This window comes from Nuphar pumila, chromosome 16 (assembly GCF_984573655.1).
Source record: "Nuphar pumila chromosome 16, dmNupPumi1.hap1.1, whole genome shotgun sequence".
NCBI lineage: Eukaryota > Viridiplantae > Streptophyta > Magnoliopsida > Nymphaeales > Nymphaeaceae > Nuphar > Nuphar pumila.
The window spans coordinates 10884875-10891751 of record NC_143264.1 but is presented as its reverse complement, the minus strand read 5'-3'; positions in this window follow the sequence as shown (position 1 = coordinate 10891751).

The window sequence follows — 6877 nt, the reverse complement described above, 5'->3', positions numbered from 1 at the left end:
GACCCCCAAGCTACTTTGAGATTTGAACTTGCAACGTCCCAACACAAGGTGACGTTTACTAACAGCACCTACCAAACAATCGGAGCCCCCGTAAGGCCACTTTCAGTCTCGTGTATGTATACTGTCAGGGTTACTTGAGAAAACAGAATAAAGTTTGAGGTGATTTCTTGAAAATTTTATAGGTGCACTTTTTTTTTTTGTATGAGAAAAAACTTCTTAAGAAGGGGGTCACTTATGGCAGTTTGGTTGCTTGTGGGGTACTTTGCAAATGAAAAATCTCATGTTCATGAGGTCTCATGAGATGAGTTCGCACACAAATGAGATTTACTTTCTCGTGAGGGTACCTTTTATGTTTGGTTGCTTTTGCGAAAAAAGCAAATGAGATTCACTTTCTAAAGTGTACGAGGAAGTGAATCTTATGTGATCGAACCAAACCTACCCTTAATGGGCCCCCTTATAAGATAGTAACACCCAAATGAGTGCCTTAACTCGCAAAGGATACTCCCTGAGCAAGCCACCAGTATGATCTCAATGGAGGGCCTCCGCTTGTCTAGCAGGAGCAGTTAGTGCACGTCACCTTGTGTTGGGATGTTGCGAGTTCGAATCCCAATGGTATGGTTGTAAAACTTGTAGGGGTCTGCCTAACCCCAGCTTTTTCTGTGGAAAAAAAAAAACTGTTCACAGATGTAGTGTTTAAGGGGTACGATGAAAAAGTGAATGGCCAAATGCCCAAAGGCAGGTTGAGTTTTTTCCAAGCAATGTCTTTGTTAACCAAATGGGCCTGGAAGTTAGGACTGGACCATGGGGTCCAAAACGCTGACAGCAAGTCTGGACCTTCGGTCCAGACTTGCCCACATGCACATCTAAGCACGCCACCTGAACCGTTTTTGGTTCAGGTGCCGCAGCTATGACTCGGGCCTGCTACAAGCCCGGGTCCAACTCGGGGGAGGGAAAACTGCGCACTGGTCTGGATAGAGGCGTCCATACCAGTCGGGGTGCGGGACGCACCAAGCAGGTAGGGTGCAGGGTGCTGCAGCCCGCACCACCCACAAGAGGGCTAGCGCCGGAAAATTGAAAAAAAATCATAATTCTTGCATTTTTGGCAAAATCTTGGAAATAAAAAAGTAATTAAAAAATAAACAATATTTTTATAAGAAAATATTAATAAAAATTATTTAAAAATAAAAAATACACATTTTTTTACGATAAATAGCCGTTTAAAACATAAATATCACGTTTAAATTGCAGTATTTGTGTTTTTTTCATAAACCTCGCGATATTTGTCACTATGGTTCTCACATACTTCCAATGCACGTCTCTCTCTCTCTCTCTCTCTCTCTCTCTCTCTCAAGCATTGCGATATTTCACAGCCATTTAAAACGTTAAATGTAACCAGAAATTAATGTTCCCTCATTTTAATGGTGTCTTTTGTAAATATTTGTTTTTTGTAGTTTTTAATAAAAAAATCAATATTTTGCCCACAAAAATGAGAAAAGCAAAAAGTTTTGATATCACACTAGAAAAAAGGCTGGCGTTAATCTCCCTATATATATACACACACAAATGAAAGGAAGGAACTAATGAGTAGAAATCACTTTTTTTTTTTCAAAATGTCATAAATTTTTGTAAATCAAATATTACGGATGTGATATGCATGGATTGTTTAGTAGGAATCTTGTTTAGAATCATGATGTCAAATAAATAGGTTTTTAAAACCGTTAAAAAATCAATAGCCTACAATGTGATAAAAAAAATCATATTTTTATATCAGAATAGCACAATCCAAAGCTTGATCCTTAACAAACAAATCATGTTGAACCCCTCTATGTGGTTAGAATGAGTCGGTACAACTTGCACCTGCTCATTAGTTTTTTACCTTCATTAATTGCAAATAATTTTTCAGTATGTAAATAGAGAGAAATGCGGCCTTATGTATGCGTGAGTGAAAAATATCTCTCACTCAATCCAACTCTTGATATGTTAGGCATGGGGATTGTTTGTGTGAATTTTACCTTGAATTGTAGTTTTTTTTTAATCTGTTTTTTAAGTAGTAAAACTTGTATACACTGTAAGCCATTGATCTTTGACAACATTACAAGCCTTTATTACAGACTGCAATGATATGGTTCAAAATGTATTTTTTTATTAAACAAACTATGTAAATCACATCTATAGAGCCTTTTCAACTGTTTGAGTAATAGGCCAGGGTTAAGGTGAATTAGCACCACGCATACTAAAAATTACACCAATCCATCTCTCTCTCTCTCTCTCTCTCTCTCTCTCTATATATATATATATATATATATATATATATATATATATTGGGAAGGGAGACCATGCAACCAAAAGAAAGTACAACTTTTATAACCAATTATAATTGAAAATTCATCTAAATATCAAAAATTCACAATATAAAATATGTTGCTTACTAGATAAATGATAAAAATGCAATGTCAATAAAAAAACTTGTTCATTAAAGAGAAAGAACGCCGATCTTAGAGATGTTGCACCTTCCTCCCCCTTTTCTCCCTCTCTTTATTTATTTATTTATATATATATATATATATATATATATATATATATATAGAGAGAGAGAGAGAGAGTAGGTGTTTGAACATTAGGTGCTTGAGATACGTGCTTGATGGATTTTTCTGCTCTTCCTGTAATTTTTTTTGCAGTTCTGACCCCATAAATATGTTGGGCATGGTCGATTTACGAGGAATCCACACCTGGATCGTGTGTTTTAGATGAAAAAAATGATATTTAGAGCCTAAAAATTTTACAAAGATTTTGGACCGTTGATTTTTTGAACCTTATAAAAACCCACCCAGTTCAAGAGCTGATCCCTATATAATCAAGTACATAGATCACATGGTCAAAATTTAAAAATAAAACAAAAAAACCCTTAAAAACCCATCAAACACGTATCACAAACATGCACCTACTCTCTCTCTCTCTCTCTCTCTCTCTCTCTCTCTCTCTCTCTCTCTCTCTCTATATATATATATATATATATATATATATATATATATATATATATATATATATATATATATATATATATAATGGCAGTAAAAAAAAAGAAAGAAGAAAGATTGACCATGCTTTATGTTCACATGCAGCAATAGATTGCCAAATGAGTGGCCAATAATTCACTTGGGATCTCTAGTGGAGCTTGGTCGAGGAAAGGAGGAGATACTTCTAATACTAGACAAAATACAAGCTAACAATGGCTCCAAGAGCAATACATCCAAAAATGTTCAAATTGGATGGCATCCAAAGGGCCCTCCACTCTGCTCCACACCCCCACAAAAGCCTTGTCCCCATCAACACAACCCATACTCAACCCTTATTCATGTGTTGTCACTAGTGATGTCCCACAAGGACAATGTTGAGACAAGTTTTAAGGATTGGTAGTGAGATCTCATGGGGGCAACAAGGGGGGATCCAATGCATTATTACATAGGGAAAACTATGTTACTCCTATGGGCATTGGATAAGATTGGATCTTGGCAGCTTGCACCACTTACCCCATTTTGCCATGTGCATTTGTCATGTGTCCCTTCTGGTGAAAATCAGCTATATATGTCTGTGTGCAAGCCTAACCAAGTACGGACCTTAGGGTTAGGGGTTCTGGATGCGGAGTTTTACGCAACTGGGCGCATGACCGTAAGCTGAGCAGGTTAACCCAATGCACCTAGGTCACTAATTCAAGTCCGGTTTCTCCGTGTAAAATATCAGAAAAAAAACATCTACCATGCAATTGAGTTTATGCATACACATTGGCGAAAGACAAAGTCAAGCATGTGTGCGCACACACACACACATTGAGTGCAAGAAATAAGGCTCATAAACCAGTCAAATGAGCCAAGCTTGATCTGTTCATGCTTGGTCAATGCTTGTGTCAAGCCGAGATGAGATCAAGACCATGGCAAGCCTGAGCTCGAGCTGAGATGATTCATTTGCTAAGAAAATAATGTCAAAGTGTTAAGCAGTAGGAATGAACTCTAGACCTAGGAGCTCAAGCTGAACGTAGCAATAAGACTTGAATGTAAGGCTTTCAATCTAGACACTTCAACCATTTGTTTTACACTATACATGTAATGTAAACTGAACTGCAAGCAGCTTGTCTCATTTCTCAGTCCTACATGGCAACTTACATTTAACTAGTGAAAAAAATAATTTCTTTCTCATATCTCAAACCTTTTTTTTCATTAATTTGCACAAAGAAATAAAACCAATTATTTCAAAAGATCTTCCAATCTCACTTTTTCTACCATTTGGGCTCCTTCTCTTTGTCGATTTTATTGTTTAGGGTGACTCCAACAAATGGGTGCTCCTCATGATTCATTTTCATGGTTCTGTTCATTGTGACCTAAAAGTCCAAGGTGTCCCCCTCTCATCAAGTTCAGAAAGGGCTTTGGTTTCTTTGTCACCTGGGAAAAGGGACAGAACTCGGATATGGTTATCTCACTTTCTCTTGTTGTTGGTATACTCATACAGGGAAACCAGCATAGGACCAGAGGGAGAAGAATGGTGTGGTGCTCCTTCAAGTGGGCCAGCACAAATTTGAGATCCCCCCACAGTGACAGATACAAGACAATCCCACCCACAATACAAGTACTACAATCTAGTTAAAAGTGTTGAGCAAAAGTTTTATAGGTCCAATAATGTCATGGACAGTGTCATATTTCATGTTTTTTGTCACATGAGATGGGTTGATTATGCTTGAGATCTACCAGCAGGGCCACATGAATTTTCCCTGTGTGTGTGTGCGTGCGCGCACGAGAGAGAGAGAGAGAGAGAGAGAGAGAGAGAGAGAGAGAGAGAGAGAGAGAGAGAGAGAGAGACCACTCATGGCCCAGCTCATGTTAGGCTCTTAAAAAGCTCATTCAAACTCATAAAATAGTCTCGGCAAGTTAAACATTAACAAATTTTCAGCTTAATTTGGCTTGTATAAGTTCGTTAACTAGTGATAACTATATTTTACATATTTTTTTATATCAGCGTAGATGATTGAAGTGTTTGGTTTGCAAGCAGTAAGTTTTAGAGTTGAAATCCTATTGCTTAAACAATGTACTTAAACGAAGCAGTTTGAGCTTGGCTTAGTAGGTTTAGAGTCCAATTTCTATTATTTTTCTTTCTTTGGTTAATGAATCTGCTGGAGCTCACTCATTTAGCCTGATCTTGCCATAAGCTAGAGCTCAACTCAGTTCCCCCACAAGAATGAGTGGAGCTTGAACACCATCTGTTTGGTTCATTTGGCTCATTTGCTAGAGGGAGAGATGTTTTGTACTAATCCCACTTGAATATGAAACATGATTATGGATTACTTTTGCACAAGGTACATCTAATTGTAAAGTATGATATTCCAATGCATCTGTTCAATGCCTATTAGGTGGCCCCATGATGTGGGTCCCCCAGATATTCATAAGATTCGTATGTATCATTAGCCTTTTGCTTTGCCCACAAGGGCTCCACTCATCTAGTAGGGGCAACTTGTGAATGTCAATAGGTTTACAGGACATCACAAGTTTGAAACCCATGGGTGGCATCTTTTGCCGCAAGGAGGAAGGTAAGTGTACTCTCCAGTGAGCAGGGAGGACCCAAGGATTTTACTAACCGGAGGCCAGCCAATGTGCAGTTAGTGATGGGGGGCTTTTCCCTTGGATTATCCAAAAAAAATCAGCTTTTTGTTTTTGGCCATGTTTCTGAATAGAATAGGGATCCCAAAATAATCTGGCCCAACGGTTGATTGTGTAAATGGCAGGATTGCCTGTGGGCATCCAGATGGTTCTGATGAATGGGTTCTTCACAAGCATGACTCTTACACCATTCTGGCCAATACCAACTTGGTTAAGATTTTCCTATGGATTAATAAACACAGAAATTTTGAATTTAAGGAAACCATATTCTCTAAATCTGCATTAAGATCTATATTTTGCAGGCCAGACTACAAAAGAAGAAAAACCTGACCAACCAAATGAAATTGAAGGTGTAGACTTTCGATTTGCAGCTAGTTATGGACCTTCATTTTAGTTTATTATATGGGCAAACCGTGCCCAGTACCAGAGACCTAGTTGTGTAGGTCTTAGTCTGACATACCTATGGTCACTTTCCCAGCAGCGTAAAACTCCGTGGACACCCCCCTCGACCGCCAGAGAACCACCTGCTTCATCTTGCAGACAAGGGTGTCTGCATGGGGACTCGAACTTGGGTTAAGGGGGAAGCTCCCAATCCACAACCCAGGCCATGTTGGCAACCCAATATACCTGAGGATTTGAAGTGGAGCAGGAGAGTAAAATCCTAAAACAAATTGCAATTCTTAAATTTTGCTGATGTAAGTTACAGTCACAACTTCGGCTTTAGGGTGGCCCACCCAAATTCTGCAGGACTTATCCAATAAAAAGAAGATGCCCCTGAGTATTTTGGGCAAAACCAAGGGATATAATACATGCACCTCTAAACAAGATTCAGCATGAGCTAACACTTGAAACCTGGAGAAACATGCAGTATTTGGTGCCAAACAATCTGCAGAAACATACAGTATTTGGTGCCAAACAATCTGCAGAAACATGCAGTATTTGGTGCCAAATAATGGGTGGCATGTCTGCAAGGAGCGTGAGCGCACACCCACACACACCGAAAAAAGGAGGAAAAAAACTGCCATCCTTGTCACCACTGAAAAAGAAAGAAAGGGCACACACACACAGGAAAAAAAGTAGGAAAAGAAAACTGCCATCCCTGTCTCCACAGAAAAAGCAAGAAAGGGTAATCCCAATTTGCATAAGCAAAATAATAAGAACTATTATTAAGGGTGGCCATCGGTACCCGGCTGAATAAAGTCGTGCCGGGCCCATGTGCAAAATGCACAGGG